Here is a 15,765-nt window from a genome sequence, read left to right as displayed (position 1 = left end):
CTGAAAAGTAAGATAAAAGAATATAGGTGCAATGTTGAGAAAATTTGGATCTGAGACTCATTAGGTATTTAATTCCAGCTAAAATTAACAATAGTTTATCTATCATACTATTTAGTGTTTGGTAAATACTCTTTACTGAAAGACTTAAATAATAATCTTAGTCAAGATGCCAGTAACATACAATTTGAATAGTTTCATGCAATTTCCTAGCAATTGAAGATGCAAAAGTATGAGATTTTTAAATTAAACAACAACAAATGGTGATACTAAAGATACAGCTATCCTAAATCTGACATTTTTGAGCTTTGAAGTTTAAACAAATTCAGTCATCTACACACGTTTGATATAGTGCCACTGAAAGTCTTCTCTGTAGACATATTTGGTCTAATTCATGGTTATTACAATTTTTACTTGGTTCAGAGTTGTAAACCAGAATGTAATTCATCAATGCTCCATTAATTTACATAATTTACTCTTTTTTCTCTAACATCCATTAAAATGTTATTTTATTTTCTACATTTTTATATTGATTTTGTTTTGAATTTTCATGTATATTTTAATCCCCTAATACTATCAAATACATATATGTATATACACACATACATACATACATACATACATACATACATACATACAAACAAACACATATATATTAGACAGTTCGTAGGTCATAGTTGGAATTAGGATATGTCCTGGGAAGAAATTAGTTGATTAGTGATTTTTTTAATTATGAGAATATAACCAAGTGTGCATATGCTGATATCACTGTAGATACCATACTATACAAATTTTGTACAAAACAATCTTTTATTTCGGGGGAGGTGGTTGTGGGAGTTGAACTCAGGGTCTAGACTCTCATTCCTTCAGTTTTTCAGCTCAAGCCTAGAGCTCTACTACTTCAGGTTTTCTGGTGGTTAATCGAAGATAAGTTTTCTCATGGACTTTAATGCCTGTGTTGTCTGTGAACCATGATTGTCATATCTCAGACTCCTGAATAGCCAAGATCACAAGCATGTGCAATTGATGCCAAGCCTCTCCTATCTTATGCTAACTAGATAACGCATAGTGACTACCATTGAACATTTTATGACTCTGTGCGGGTCTGTCTATATACATACATGTATATATAAACACATGGGTATATAAAATAAATGTATATATAAATAAATGTGTGAATGTGTATAGATATGGCTATACACACACATATATATATGCATTTGAGCATATATGTATTTTTTGTTTGTTGATCTTTTAATTCTTAAATGCATGTAGTCCATGTAGTCATTTTAGCTACGTGAGCAAAATTAGAAGTTCATTATGTCATGTGATTACTGTATCTGACTTTGTTACCTAGTATATTGTATGTATGTTTATTTATTTGAAATAGGGAAGGGAAGAGGGAAGACAAGATGATTGGGAAGGGGTTTGAGGGAGGGAAAGATGGACAAAAACATGAGACGGTGTATCAATGTTTGAGAAGAAATGTACCTACTACGTAATGAACATAACTGTAGCCTCTCTATACATTACCCTGACAATAAAATACAAAATAAAAAAGTTTATTATGAATAAGTTACTATTTAGCGGATATCAAGTATGTTTTCAAAAAACATATATATATATACATATATATAAACAAACATATATATATATATATATATATATATATATATATATATGTGGGTATGTCTACCTAAGTATTTGATTACAGTTCTGAGAAATAAATTGCTAGATTTCAAATTGACCATTAATACATCTATCTCATTCATTCTTAAAATACCTAAGAAACTTCCATTTCTTTTCTGGCTAACCTGCTTATAAACTGTTATATCAAGATGCTCATTTATACATCATAGTGATGTTATTTCAACCTAAAATGATATGTCTCAAATGTCCATATGGTATCACTATACTTTTATATAATATGAACTTTTGTAAGAGGGTTAATGAAAGTTCTTTCTCTGTAAAGTCAATCTACTCTTCAATTCGTAGCCGGGAAATTGGTTTTCATGGAAGCATTTCTTGGCCCTACTACCGTAAGTTAGGATTTACTCTCTGCAGTATCAACTCTGGGCATGTATCTTCCAGTATTATACATAAAGAGTATTGTGAACAAGCTTCTCTTTCTATGTCTGCCTGATTGTGGTTAACACAATTATCTCTAGCTCTGTCCATGTTCGTGAAAGGGACAATTTCATTGAGAAGAGCATCTTGATTGCCCTGCTCTGACATGGTGGCGATGATCTTCACAGAGGCCTACGCCTGCTTGTGGTTACCTTGGAGCAGAGAACTATGAAGTGGAACTGGAAAACATTGTTGAAACATTATTGCTCCCGGCTACAGGCAAATATTTTTGGCTTTACAAAAACCTCTACAGCCCAGCGTGTTGGCTCACGCCTATAATCCTAGCTGCGCAGGAAGCTGAGATCTGAGGATCAAGGTTCAAAGCCAGCCTGGGCACAAAAAGAATCTGAGACTCTTATCTCCAACTAACCTCTAGAAAACGGGAAGTGGGGCTTGGCTCAAGGGTACGGCAGTAGCCTTGAACTGAAGAGCTCAATGACAGCGCCTAGACATAGGAGTAGGGTGATCACCTCGAGCTAAAGAGCTCAAGAATAGTGCCCAGGCCGACTTCAAGGTCCATGACCCACAAAAAACAACAACAACAAAAAACGAACAAACAAATAAACAAACAAAAAAACCAACTCTACAATTCCTTTGCATTCAAATGTTGGATACTGGTATTACAGCATGGTAACATTCATTGATAATATGGAAATAAATACACTGTGGATGATTTGTGAGGAACATCTGTTTACAGGAAGAGATCATGGACTATCTTTCTTGGCCTTATAATCTCAAGTTACTTATTGCATAACAGTTATGGAAAGGGACTATTTATTTTTAAAACATTTTATTCTTTGTTCAACATTCTTAAAATAAAAAGTCAAAGGATTCAACTGTTACTTCAATCCTCTGTCCAAATTAGGAGGTTTGTCATGATTTACATTCTTCTAAGAAACATATACTGGTAAGAGTTCATCCAAATAAAAAGAAATGATGTTCTAACTTTCAAAGGTACTGATGGAAGCACAGTTCTAGCAACTAGATACAGAACATTATGTAACCTATGAGCACTCATTACTGCTTTCATTTCCCTTAATTTATAAGGAAGGTGAGAGACTATCTAAACAATGATTATAATTTCAGGAGTAAATGAAAAATCTCATGTGTTAGATCAATTGTCACCTTTATTTCCCAGCAAAATGCTATGCTAGAAGTAATGTGATTATGGCTGTTAGAAAGAACATAAGAACAAAGTTTAGACATCTCGACAGACTTTTCCAGAGCCAAAGTCAGAAACTGCTCCCAGTTGAAGATGAATTTATGTATTAAATACAGAACATGAACAGATTCTTGCTCTACTCTATTGCCTTACCTACTGAGCACCTGTATAATAGGATCTTTTCATTTGCTCATCTAAATTGGCTAACAGAATTGAAACCATAAAGAAAAATGGAAAACAAAAATAAAGAAAAAATTCTCACCGTTCTAAAACATATTAGCATTAGCTTCCAATTGATTTTAGACATTCTCTTGACCGAGGATCATTCATGACTTCTGTAAACTATTGTCACTGTGCATATCATAATTTTTTCCTACCCATCCTTTTCTGGTGATGCACTTTGAAAGTTTCTATTTAAGATTCCTAAACTTTTATCTCTTTAGCTCAAAGATAGCATGTTTTATCAGCACATCTTTCCTGAAACTTCATGGTGGTATTTCCTTGGCCACTGTTACCGAGGCCAAGATTGGTGTCTTATATCTCTTATCACATATTCTGAGGGAAGGAGATGCACAGAAATATAATCTTGATGGGAATACCTATGTATTATGGACAATATTAACATAAACTCTTTTAATATAACTATAGGCCATAATCACTGTTCACAATAATAATTACACTGGAAGCTTTTTCTTTTGTCACTTTTATCTTTGTTCTGTCTGTCTGTCTCTGTCTCTGTCTGTCTGTCTGTCTGTCTGTCTCTGTCTCTCTCTCTTTCACTCTCTCACTGTTTTAGAAAGATGATCTACTTTCCTTCCTAGAAATCAATATTGACCATAATCTATTCAGGTTTCTTTTCGTATCTAGAATGAGAAGTGTGTAATAACACATCTATTTTCTTCAGGTGAGACATAGTCTCATGAACTTTTCTACCTTTTCTTTCTTGAAATACATTCCCCATAATCTCAACTTCAAGCAAGTAAGAGGACAAATTTGAGCCACTCAGCTTGAAAACAAATTTGGGGAATATATTGTAAAACAATAAATGATCATAATTTATAGTCATAGAATCTAATTCAACTCAAATTACTACTATAGTACATATATGGATATCATAGCAAATCATTTAAACATTTCCAGGTCATCCTTAGTTTTACAGAATCTTTCCTTTCTTATCCTGAGATTGATTAAGTTTTGTCTTAAGGTATATCAGCTGTCACAAGATGAACATAATTAGATTGACCATCTCCTATGTACATATGGAAGGTTTATATAAAGCCAATAGAGCAAAGAGAGATTCTGGTAAATTTCTATTTTTTCTATTAGTTTTCTTACAAAATTCAACTCCAAATGTCAGTTTCTCTGTTTATTTTCTTTTACTTTTTTTTAATATTGTGGATGTATTTTACCATCAGTATAAATTCTCTTGATCTTCCTTTTAAATTGATTACCCTATTGATGACTTTTAATTAAAACATTACTTTTTATCTTGATAATGTGACAACCTCTTTTGGAAAGATGTCTCGAGTATTAAATTTCTGCAGAAATTACAGTCATAATAGAGTGTTCTTTCTGTTAAAACCAAAATCAGTTAGAACCAAATATTCTGCAAATCTCTCTCTTACACCCTAAAAGAATCAAGTATATATTTGTATCAAATATTGGTAGGCATGACATAGAAGAATTATATTCACTTAAGTAGTACAAGAGTTAAACTAATGTCAACAAACGTTCTTGCTATATATTATGTTAACATAGGTAGAAATGTGTGCCTATCATCTTCAGACCCAGGGGAGCGAAGCTGGGTGGAGATGAGTTTTAGGACAGTCTCAGTATAGAGAGCTCCAGGACAGTCTTGGCTACACGGTAAGCCATAGTATTAAATCATTCTAAGAATGTTCATGCACACCCTTTCAAATATTGGAATACTTTCATAAAAGGTGATAAAGGCATTTGGTATAATGTATATGATATTCTAACAGCCAAATCTAAATTTGAGTCTACTCTATGGATTCATAATTCACTGTGCTGTACTCTGGGCCCACTTGGTATGTGTCTTCTCCAAGCCTTCATTTCCTTCTAAGGAAACTGGAGGTTAATAATTTCATTTTGTGAATTGAGAACTACATGCACATACTTGTGCAGTTTATAATGACCATTTCAGTTGTGTTACATTCTGTCTTTCTTTACTGTCCGGATGAAAAATACTACACTCTGCCTGGTGTCTGTGCTTCATGTCTATATTCCTAGCTATTCAGAAAGCTGAGATCTGAGGAAATCATTCAAAGCTACCCAGGGCAGGAAAGCATGTGAGACACTCATCTCCATGAATGTATCAAAAATGCCAGAAGTGAAGCTGTGGCTCAAGTGGTAGAGTGCTAGCTCAGGGATAGATCATTCAGGCCTCTGAGTTCAAATCCCAAGATTGACACCAAAATTAGACACTCTCTGTCTCTGTCTCTGTCTCTGTCTCTCTCTCCCTCTCTCTCTCTCCATCTCTCTCCCCCCCTCTCTCTCCTGTACATATCTACTATAGACAGCTACAAATACCTATAGCATATATACATCTATACCTATCTATACCATTTATACCTTTATCTATCCTTATTTAGAGCTATATTATCTATATCTGTAGATATAGGTCTATGTCTATTTAAATAACTTATTGAGGATTATGGTATGCATTCTAGAGTCGGGTTCATGAACTTTTAACAATCCTTTCTTTGAAATTTAGAAACTGCCTTACTGACATACAATTGTTCAATGAAATGTTTCCTGGTACTGCAAAAGAAATAAATTAATATCAATTGAATGGAAACTGGAATCAATACAAGCCTTAGAGCTGTGGTGGCACACAAGATTAACATAACTATTTCAAAACCCAGACCTGTGTGCAATCTAAATAAATAACCAGTAATTTTCACTTATACATAAAACTTACTGCATATCTTTGTGATTCTGAATAAGATAAATTAATATAGCAGCTATAGTAGTACTAAGCTCCTCTACAACTTTTGATAGACTCATTGTAATAAAAAACTGTACTGTCTTCTTGTTAAAAGTTATTCAGTTCATAATGTAAAAAAAAAGATATTCAGTACCTGCTTCAATAGTCATAGACTCTAGCATTCAGAACATCCAATAATGCTTCTTGGGTCTAATTCTACAGTCAGGTGTGAATTAATCATGGTGGGACAATGTTTAAATGTTTTGGAATCACTTGTGTCCCCATTAGGCTGTGGTATAGCTTCCTGTTTGCTTAGAAAGAGAAAATAAGTAAAATGCCTAGTATCAATCTTTGTTGTAAATTAATACTACCTTTTCATAGCTATCTTTGAATCTACTGGTGAAATTTCTCCATGGGGGAAAAAAAAGTGGTTAGGAAACTTACAACAGAAGCAGATAAATGATTTCATGCATTGGCTTAGAGCATTCAACCTTCAAGTACACATTAGTACCTGGAGAAATTTTGCAAATAGTTGACTCTGAAAGAAGCCATAGCATCAACATCAGCCTGAAAATTCTCCAGAAAATCTCCAAACGAAAGCCAATTGATAGAAAAGTATTCGGACATTCTTATAAAATATACCTCAAGATACCAATAGGGAAGAAATGGAAACAAACTGCTAGGAAATATGAGTACTCATGTGCTACAAAGCATCTTCAAGAGACCTTTATAAAATAAGCTAGGCTCAGAGAGATGATGGGCACATGTTTTCTCTCATATGTGAAAATCAAATCTAAACATATGAAAACATACACAGGAGAATAGATAGAGAGATAGAGGGAAACCAAGTAATGTATGATATATGTAGGGATGGATTCCAATTGTGCAACTCCTTTGCACAATTACTTGTAGTTTACCAATATGATACAAGGGAGCTGAACCATGTCTTGTCTGACTTAAGTGGTAGAGAAACAGATGAACGAAAAGAAGAATGGTGGGCAAACACAGTGCTAACATTAGGTATACAGAGGTTAAAGTGAAACCAGATCATTTCACGTTATGAGTGGGTTTGGGAACAGATGAAGATGGGGAATAACAGAATGAGTGACATGAACCAAGATACATGGTACTCATAAACTGACATGTTGAATGAAAATATATTTGTACAAATTCTTACATATACCAATAAAGTAACGTAAAAATAAATGAATTTCCAATAGAAAGTCAATGTAAGTTTTGATGCAATAACTCTTACATATATGCAGTGCAATTCAATAGCAAAACCCAATTATGGATAATTAGGATGTATAGATGTAATAAGCATAAGTGATTTTAGGTTAAATAATGTAAGTAACATTACTTGAAAATTATAGGAAAGATCCCCTACAATGCCATTATTTGTTTTGTACTTCTAATCAATAGATCATATGTAACCACAGAAATAGAATTATTTTTTACATCACATAGAGGTTTACCAAATATCAAATAAAGCTGTCAGGTTCTATTTAAATGTGAAAAGTGAAGTTAAGAAATGAGAATTAGAGACTATGGGAAAAAGTTTCTTCTATAATCTCCACAGATACTTTTAAGAAGTTTGTGAGAAATTGTGCATAGAAAAATGTGCACCAGTTCACTTTAACTACTTGAGTAATTACCCCAAATTTATGTAAAAAGAAAGCTGATCCACAATGCACCATAGCCTGATATCAAAGCAAGCAGACTGAAACTGTGTTAAAAGTCAACATTTTAGCAAATACAGAGCTTTATTCTCTGAATAGGACACTCTCCTTCCCTAGCAATTCAGAAAGTACTTTTCTTCACTTTCTTTTTGTTTTAACTTGTCTCATCAATAGGCTTCATCTCTCTTGTGCAAGTACCATAAATCACATCAATGGAATATTGTGTATTGCATGCTCATTCTTGTGAAAAGATTTTTTTTAATCAAAACTATACTTCTTAGAACTCAGTTCCTGAATGGACAGACCAGGGAATTGCAAAAGAAATAATAAAAGAGAGGAAAAAAACCCTCCCAACTCTCATTTACAAATGTTTTATGTTCTTTCCAACCTATTTAACTTAGGAGAGTCTGATTTTCTGCTATGACAGTCACATAATCAGGCTATGCACGGACTTCTAAACAGATGACTACAACAGTAACGAGAGAAAAATTATTCCTTAGCACACATTTCTTTTCATTTTCTTTTGCAATGAAAAGCAGTGTGAGTTCTTTCTGCCAAGATTGCTCTGAAACAGCTTTGTCCCCAAATGCCAGTTCTCTGCTAGGACACTTTTGCTTTGTAAACTCAGCCTCTCCCACAAGCAGTCACTTGCTGCAGTGCAGTGTCAGTTAAGTCAGAACTTTCCATGCAGAAATTCAGTGCAGTCACCCAGATAAAAGCAGCACGTACCTTAATTGAAATATTCTGTGTGAACTGGTGAGAAATCCGTCAAATCAGCCGTGAACCGGGAGGGGAAGGAGATCGAAGTTTGCAATCAACACCCTTTCAGGAGCAGCATGCTGTGCTACTTGTTATGTGGAGATCTTCACTGTCCAAAGGAAGAGAAAGATCAGCTGAAATCCTCAGAGGTTCCCGTGAGTTTTAAAAAAAAAAAAAAAAGGATTAAGGGCTCTATTTTTTTTTTTCTTTTAAATTTCTCCCCTTTTCCCCCAGGAGATGCTGTGTGCGTGGCCACTGTCTGGGAGGCTTCCTAACGGTTCGGATGGACTTCTGTCACGTCCCCGGAGCCAGACGATACTCATTGACCTGATTAGTGAGGAATGCTCTCATGTAAAGCTCACACAAGCGAGCGGAGGGGTGGAGGGTCGCCTGGGAACTGAACCCATGCCACCAGGGAATATGGTCTTTTCCAGTCAAATGGATGAACGACAAGGAAAACGATCATTTCAAGGAGATTCGCCTCCGTGTGTGCCATTGCACAGTTTTAAATCAATGTGTTTTCCCTGCCTTTTCCACCCCTTCCAAGATGCATCCGTGTTAGATAGAAGATACAGTGGAACAATTACTAGGCAGGTAGAGCTGATTTGTAAAGTAAGTCTACACCTGAAAAATGTACAAAGCAGACGGGAGGCAGATAGGGACACTTGTCTTTGCCCCTCGCTGGCTTCATCTATCAACCTTTGTCCAAGTAAATGAGTTTAAAGGTTTATTACAGCTCCCCAGAGTACAACTCTCTGCATTTATTTAAAAGATAACATTCATACTAATGAGCACTTTTGGCAGTGGAACACACACACACACACACACACACACACACACACACACACACACACAAACTGAAGCATTTAGAATAAATCATTGTTCTTTTAGCTTTCCAAATACCATTTAAATTAGTCATCCTTCCACAAATGTTTGCATTTTATTAATCAGAGGAACTCAGAAGAGTCTGTTGTGCCTACAAAAATCACCCTCTCTGATCGGTGAAAGCATGGTTGTTATAAAACAGACACAAGCAAGGTAAGAGGATGCAACTGAAAACTTGTTTTCAACCTAGTCCTGTGCTTTTACCTACCTGATGACAGCCATCCTTCATCACTGCTGCCTGCCGGCCCCTGACCCACTTCTCAGGCTCCTGCCCCATCTCCTGCATTCACACTTGCCTCTTCCCCCAAAGAGACCTAATACTCAGGGAAAGGTCACAGTACTGAAGGCTCAAGTCCTACACGGTGAATTTTTGACAGCTCTCATTTTCGCAGGAGGAAATTATGCAAATAACATAAAAAGAACAGATGAAAAAAGTCATTTGCATGTCTTGAGGGTGAGAAAATTCTCTTTGCCAGAAAAGAAACTGACGACTGTCCTCTCCCAATGAGAGCCTGTGAGTTATGTTCAACACTAGGTTTTCTCAAGTGGCTCTCCCACTTGGGGCATATGGCATTCCCTTGATGCATGTGTATGTGTATGTGTGTGTGTGTGTGTGTGCGTGCGTGTGTGTGTGTGTGTGTGTGAAGAGAGAGAGAGAGAGAGAGAGAGAGAGAGAGAGAGAGAGAGAGAGAGAGAGAGAGAGAGAGGCGCAGATGGATAGACAGACAAACAGAACAGAAGCTCTATTTGCTTTTTTCTTCTATTCATGTATATGTTGAAACTCCCAAATTTCCAAAGGAGAAAAAGAATAATGTGTGTGCCTTGTATAGGCCCAATAACCCTACAAACACTGTGTTACTAATATTCTAGCTCTTTGATGAAACTTCTTGGTTAAAATAAAACTCCAGGTTTTGGGGTTGTTATAAATAGGACTGATGCACACAGTGGAATGTAAAGCATGCTATGTAAAGACATTTTCCCAGAGAAAATCCCTGGAGGAGAGACTGCTGGCACCTCTTGAGCAGAGGCCTCCTGCTCCCTCACCTGGCCGAGGGTGAGAGATGAAGGTGAAGAAAGTTGATCAATACACTTCAGGAGAGGGAGAACAATTTAAGCAGGAAGCACATTATTCAATTATAGACTGGCAGGAGAAGGTTCCAGTAGAAAAGAAACTACTTAAATGGAAATTGATGCGCCTTGAACATAAATAGCAAACAGGAAAAATAACTGCTAATTTCTTCGGAGAGTGTTTCTGCCAGGCTTTAACACAGTACTTCTAAATGACAATTAGATGCATTTCATGGCACTGGTATTTGGTCATGAAATTGAAGCTATTTCTCATATTACCCACCCCCATTCTAAAGATCTTCTCTTAGTGGTGGCTTCTTTTGATAAATTTAAAAATGAAATGGAACACAGCGTTTATTCATGAACCCTCTCCACCAGCAATTGTCATTTTAACCTAATAAGGGGAGCACCTGAATCTGATTATGCTATCCTAGGTGGTTTTGAATTGAAGTCTAGAAAAGATTATATTTATGAAACTTCCAAATGCACAGTCTTCCATTCTCATAGAAAGGTCCTTCATTCTGGATCACTTCAATCATAGTATGTGTCACTCCAGGAATTGCTAAATGGGTGTTTCAGATGTCTGATTGATTTTATGGAACTGCACAAGCCTGAATGTAAGAGAATTTGGAGGAGATACTAGCAATGTGACAAAAAAGGTATTTTATAACAAATACATGCCATATGTCAAAGACCGTGAATGCATACCAGCTCTAGTTAATATTCATAAAATAATGAGATCAATTCTGTTATGTAGACTTACTCCAAAAATTTTTATGATGGTTCAAAGGAGTTAAATACATTAATCAAGGCCACTCAGCCAGGATACTATATACCAGGATTAAAACTGTAATTATAAAATCTTAATGAATATTTAGAAATCTCCTAACCTCAAAGCATATATGTTGTCAAAAGAAAAGAAAAGTTGCCTCATTTGTATGACTTACAAAATTAATTTTATATCTTTAAAATATTTTTATAATTGTAAAAATATTCTAAAAGAGTATAGCCACAGAATATGTTTCCTGGCACATATTACCCCAAAATTAAATTTATAATCAATTTTAACATAAAAACAGTAAACTCCATGCATTCTGAGTTTATAAACTCCATAAATTCTCAAATTATTCAATTCAATTTACACTAATTTATAGACAACAAAATTATTGACTTTGCAATTTTTTTGTTCTCAAACTGCCATTATAATATTTTTAATTGAAGGCATCATGTTCTAAGTGTATAACAATTATTACAAATACATTGGGGAATCTCTGAGACTTTATCACCAATTGTCTAACAAAAATCCAGAGTAGAGGTATTGTTTCAATGATTGCCAACTGTGAGCAACAAAGCTAAGCCAGATCCTAGTTTTGGTACTGGCATCCATACTTTTAAATCTGTGTCTGTCCGTCTGTCTGTCTGTCTATCAATCTGTCCATCTACCTACCTATTTCTTAATCTATCATTATCATCATTATCATCTCTGTCCATTTATCTACATATGTAGAGAGACAGATAGATATAATGGTGATGTCATATGTATAAGCTCTGCAAAATATCTAACATAATTTCAACACTAACAATTAGCATGAAGCTAAAAAAAATTCTAATTTATTCAAGCTCAACCTAGAAATTTCTCAACCCTTACAAAAATCCCACCATTTTATGTTTCTTTGAAGTTTCCAGACATATTCATAATCTTTCAGAGAAATGTTGTGACCACATTTTTAAAAAGTATCTAATAAAAATTCTGTCAAAAAAGAACTGATGATAACTCAAATTAATTCTATCTTTAAACTTTGCCAAGTACATTCCTGCCTAATATCTCATTTGATTCTTACAGGAATTTTGTGAAATAGGCCATCATAAATACTTTTCACATATTTTAATGATGGGAAAATGAATAATGAAAAGAACAAGTGCTTATCCTCTGGTCTTTCACATTTAATGAGGGAAACACAATGTTCTCCTTTCTGGGCAAGTTGTATTGCTTTCATCTATATCTAGTAAATATATTTTTCTAAGTTAGTTTGAATATTTAAAAAGATACCTAAATGGATAATAATCACACTTTGTTAACTTATTTTGATTTGTTCAAAAATGTATAAAATATGATCATCACTGAATACAAGACAAATTACTAAGCAATTATGGAGTTTAAGAGTACGTTAAAGGTTTTTTAATGTAATTTTATTGTCATGATAATGTACAGAGGGATTACAGTTACATAAATGAAGTAATGGGTACATTGCTTCTCGAACATTATTACCCCTTCCCTCATTTTTCTCCCACTTTCTCTCCTTCCTCACCCCCAAGTTGTAAAGTTCATTTCCAACACATTGTCTTATGAGTATCACTGTTGCATTCGTTTGCCTTTTGTCCTTTGTCTTACATTTTGCTGTTCCCCTTCCTTTCCCCAACGACCCTTCATCCCTACAGATTTATCTTCATTTTGCCTGAATCTGGTTATTATTACTTAAATATAGGCTATCTTCAAATAATTGCACAATTAATTACTTATTTGTTGCATAAATCTAAACTCGTATTTTGAGACAATTTTAGATTAAAATATGACCACTCAACAACTATACTCAATAATTACCAAATGAGACAAAGTCCACAAAAGCATGAGTCTTGTTTTAAGTATAAAATCAAGTCACCCCTAATGGAAAGACTTAGAAAAGATCATATTAAGTGAAGTAAGCCAAACTCAAAGGAACTTAGGCTCAATGGTTTCCCTCATTTGTCATAATCAGTAGAAACCTTGGGCTCTCCTAGCAAAGATTTGCAATAGAGCAAAACCTTGATACAAAAGGCCATATTGTAGGACGCTGAATGAAAGGATCTCTAGGATATAGAAACATAAGCCATATAATGAATGATTGTTCTTAAGGTACTATGTTATCTCTCATCTCTTTTGCTGTCCCTTGGTTATCTCATATTGTTACAGTATCTCACTTTGTTACCTGATATATCGGATATATTTGTATTTGGTTATTTGAAATTGGATAGGGAACGGGGGGAACAAGATGAGGAGTGGGAGTGGGGGGGAGGGAAATGGGGGCCAAGACATGTGAAAGGGTATCAATGTATGGGAATTAATGCACCATCTATCTGGAAAATATCATGTAACCCTTCTATTAATTACAATAAAAATATATGAAAAAAATCAAGTCACCCCATAAGAACTTACCTTTAGAAGTATGAATGAACTAATACTACCACTTCAATGTTCCTTAATTATAATAGGTTAATATTAAAGATATTTCTACATACCTCTAAATCTGAAGGGAGGCGACTAGATGGCTAGCTAACTGCACCATATTCTTAGGGCTATTTTTCTTTTGTATTTTAGAAACCAGTTTTCACTACATACTCATTCATTTAAAATATGATTTTTTGTGTGAAAAGAAAGCTACATTGAATATCACAACACTTGGATTGCAGTCAAAGTCACTTATCACCTTCCTAACCTTCAGAAATTTAAGCAGTTTCTAGCTAAGACCCTTATGGGAAAATGTGAGGAAATTAAACTGTATATTAGCTCTAAATTTTTCAGTCAGTTATAAAATATCTGGCCTGATCATCTGTGATATCTTTGCTCCCTAATTTAGACATTAGTGGCTTGTTAGGAAGAAAAGGTTGTGCACAGACACACATTTCCTCCCCTTGTCACTTTTCCCTGGCTTGATTTACCATTTAGTGCCTTTGGCTTATAAACAGCCCAGCAAAAGAATACTTTGGTTACATGTCTCAAATAATTTGAGAAAATGCTACGAAGTCACTGATTTGAAACTGCATATGGATCTGGTGAAATGAAATGTAATATGTAGGATGTTGCTTATGTTTTTTTTTACATTGTGATAAAATTTTCTATAGGGGCATTTAATTGTTTTATTGCCTCTTTGTTTTATGTTTTTTTTGTTGCTGTTGTTCTTTTATTGTCATGGTCAGTAAAGAAATGAAAATTAATTTAATTAGAGAAATTAAGAATTTACTTTCAAAAGGAGCAAATTTGAATAATGGAACATACAATGTTAGTACAGATTGTGGTTTCAAACCACATTTCTATGACAGCAGAAAGGTATTTTAAACTAACAAAAATAACTGAATAATTAAATGGCTTTCAGTAGAAATAATTGCTTGGCATCTAAAGTCTCTCCTGTTAGCTTAGATCTAGTCTGTATCTGCCAAATAGAAAAGATTTTTAAGAAAAAATAAAATGATAAAAATAACATATACAATATAGAGACTATTAAATTCAATTTACTTAGAGTTACATGATTAAAATTGCAAGTGCAAAATCTAAAAAGTCATATTTAAAAATTCATCATTAGATGAATATGTAGACAAATAAAGATCAATATTACTAATTAGAACAGAGGATCATGCTTATTTCATTTTACTATAGGTATATTTTTCTCTCTTTTGAGATATGGAAAGGTACAGAGTTAGAATGGAAGGCAGAAAGATCAGGCAGTTTATGTGAGAAACTGCTAAATAAATTTTCTAGAGGTACAATAAATTTTAACTGAGATGTTCCTATTTATTTGTTACTGTATAGCTATATTTATTCTTTAAACATATCTCTGTGTGGAGAGTTGGAGAGATGAAAGCAGGAGAAAATGAGGGAGATTGTAACAGTGTTCAACAAGAGTGATACTCATTTCCTTACTTATATAACTGTAAACCGTCTGTATATCACTTTTGCAATAAAAAAGTGATATCTACTAGTGCTTACAATCAGAATAGTTAAAATTAGTAGTAAAAGTAAGCAAATGACAATCTCTAGTCCTGGAAACAATGAGCAATATTTATTATTCTTATTGGAAGGAATTTGAAATAGTACTTCCAATGTGAAAAATATTTTAGTAATTTATTGAGTATATAAACACAAGGCTATAATATACAGTGTCTACCTCCTTATGAGGTTGTCACTGAAAAGGAAGAAAAAACTAAACCTGTTCATCCAAACACTCAATAATAATAATTGGCTATTTGTTCTAGTTCTAAACTACAAACAATCAAAATATTCATGAACAGATAATTGAATGCAAATCTGTCATTCATAAAAGCATAATACTCCTTAGTCAAAGAGAAAATGACAACTGGTGGTATTTTATAAACTGAACCTCCAGTTG

The 15,765-nt window shown here is 34.3% G+C and overlaps 1 protein-coding gene across 2 annotated transcripts in view; it reads right to left on the bottom strand.

Moving 5' to 3' along the window:
- The window catches only part of Cdh12 (cadherin 12), a 785,868-nt gene that overhangs the window by 333,623 nt on the left and 436,480 nt on the right, over positions 1-15,765 (bottom strand). For both annotated transcript variants that reach the window (XM_090332101.1, XM_090332100.1), the window contains exon 3: positions 8,642-8,780. The gene's annotated coding sequence lies outside the window, so the exon portion shown is untranslated. The remainder of the gene's footprint in view (positions 1-8,641; positions 8,781-15,765) is intronic.

This window comes from Megascapheus bottae, chromosome 4, assembly GCF_031878675.1.
Source record: "Megascapheus bottae isolate mThoBot1 chromosome 4, mThoBot2.hap1, whole genome shotgun sequence".
In the NCBI taxonomy this organism is placed as follows: Eukaryota; Metazoa; Chordata; class Mammalia; order Rodentia; family Geomyidae; genus Megascapheus; species Megascapheus bottae.
Note: the sequence above shows the minus strand (reverse complement) of the source record. Positions and strands in the feature narration are given on the sequence as shown.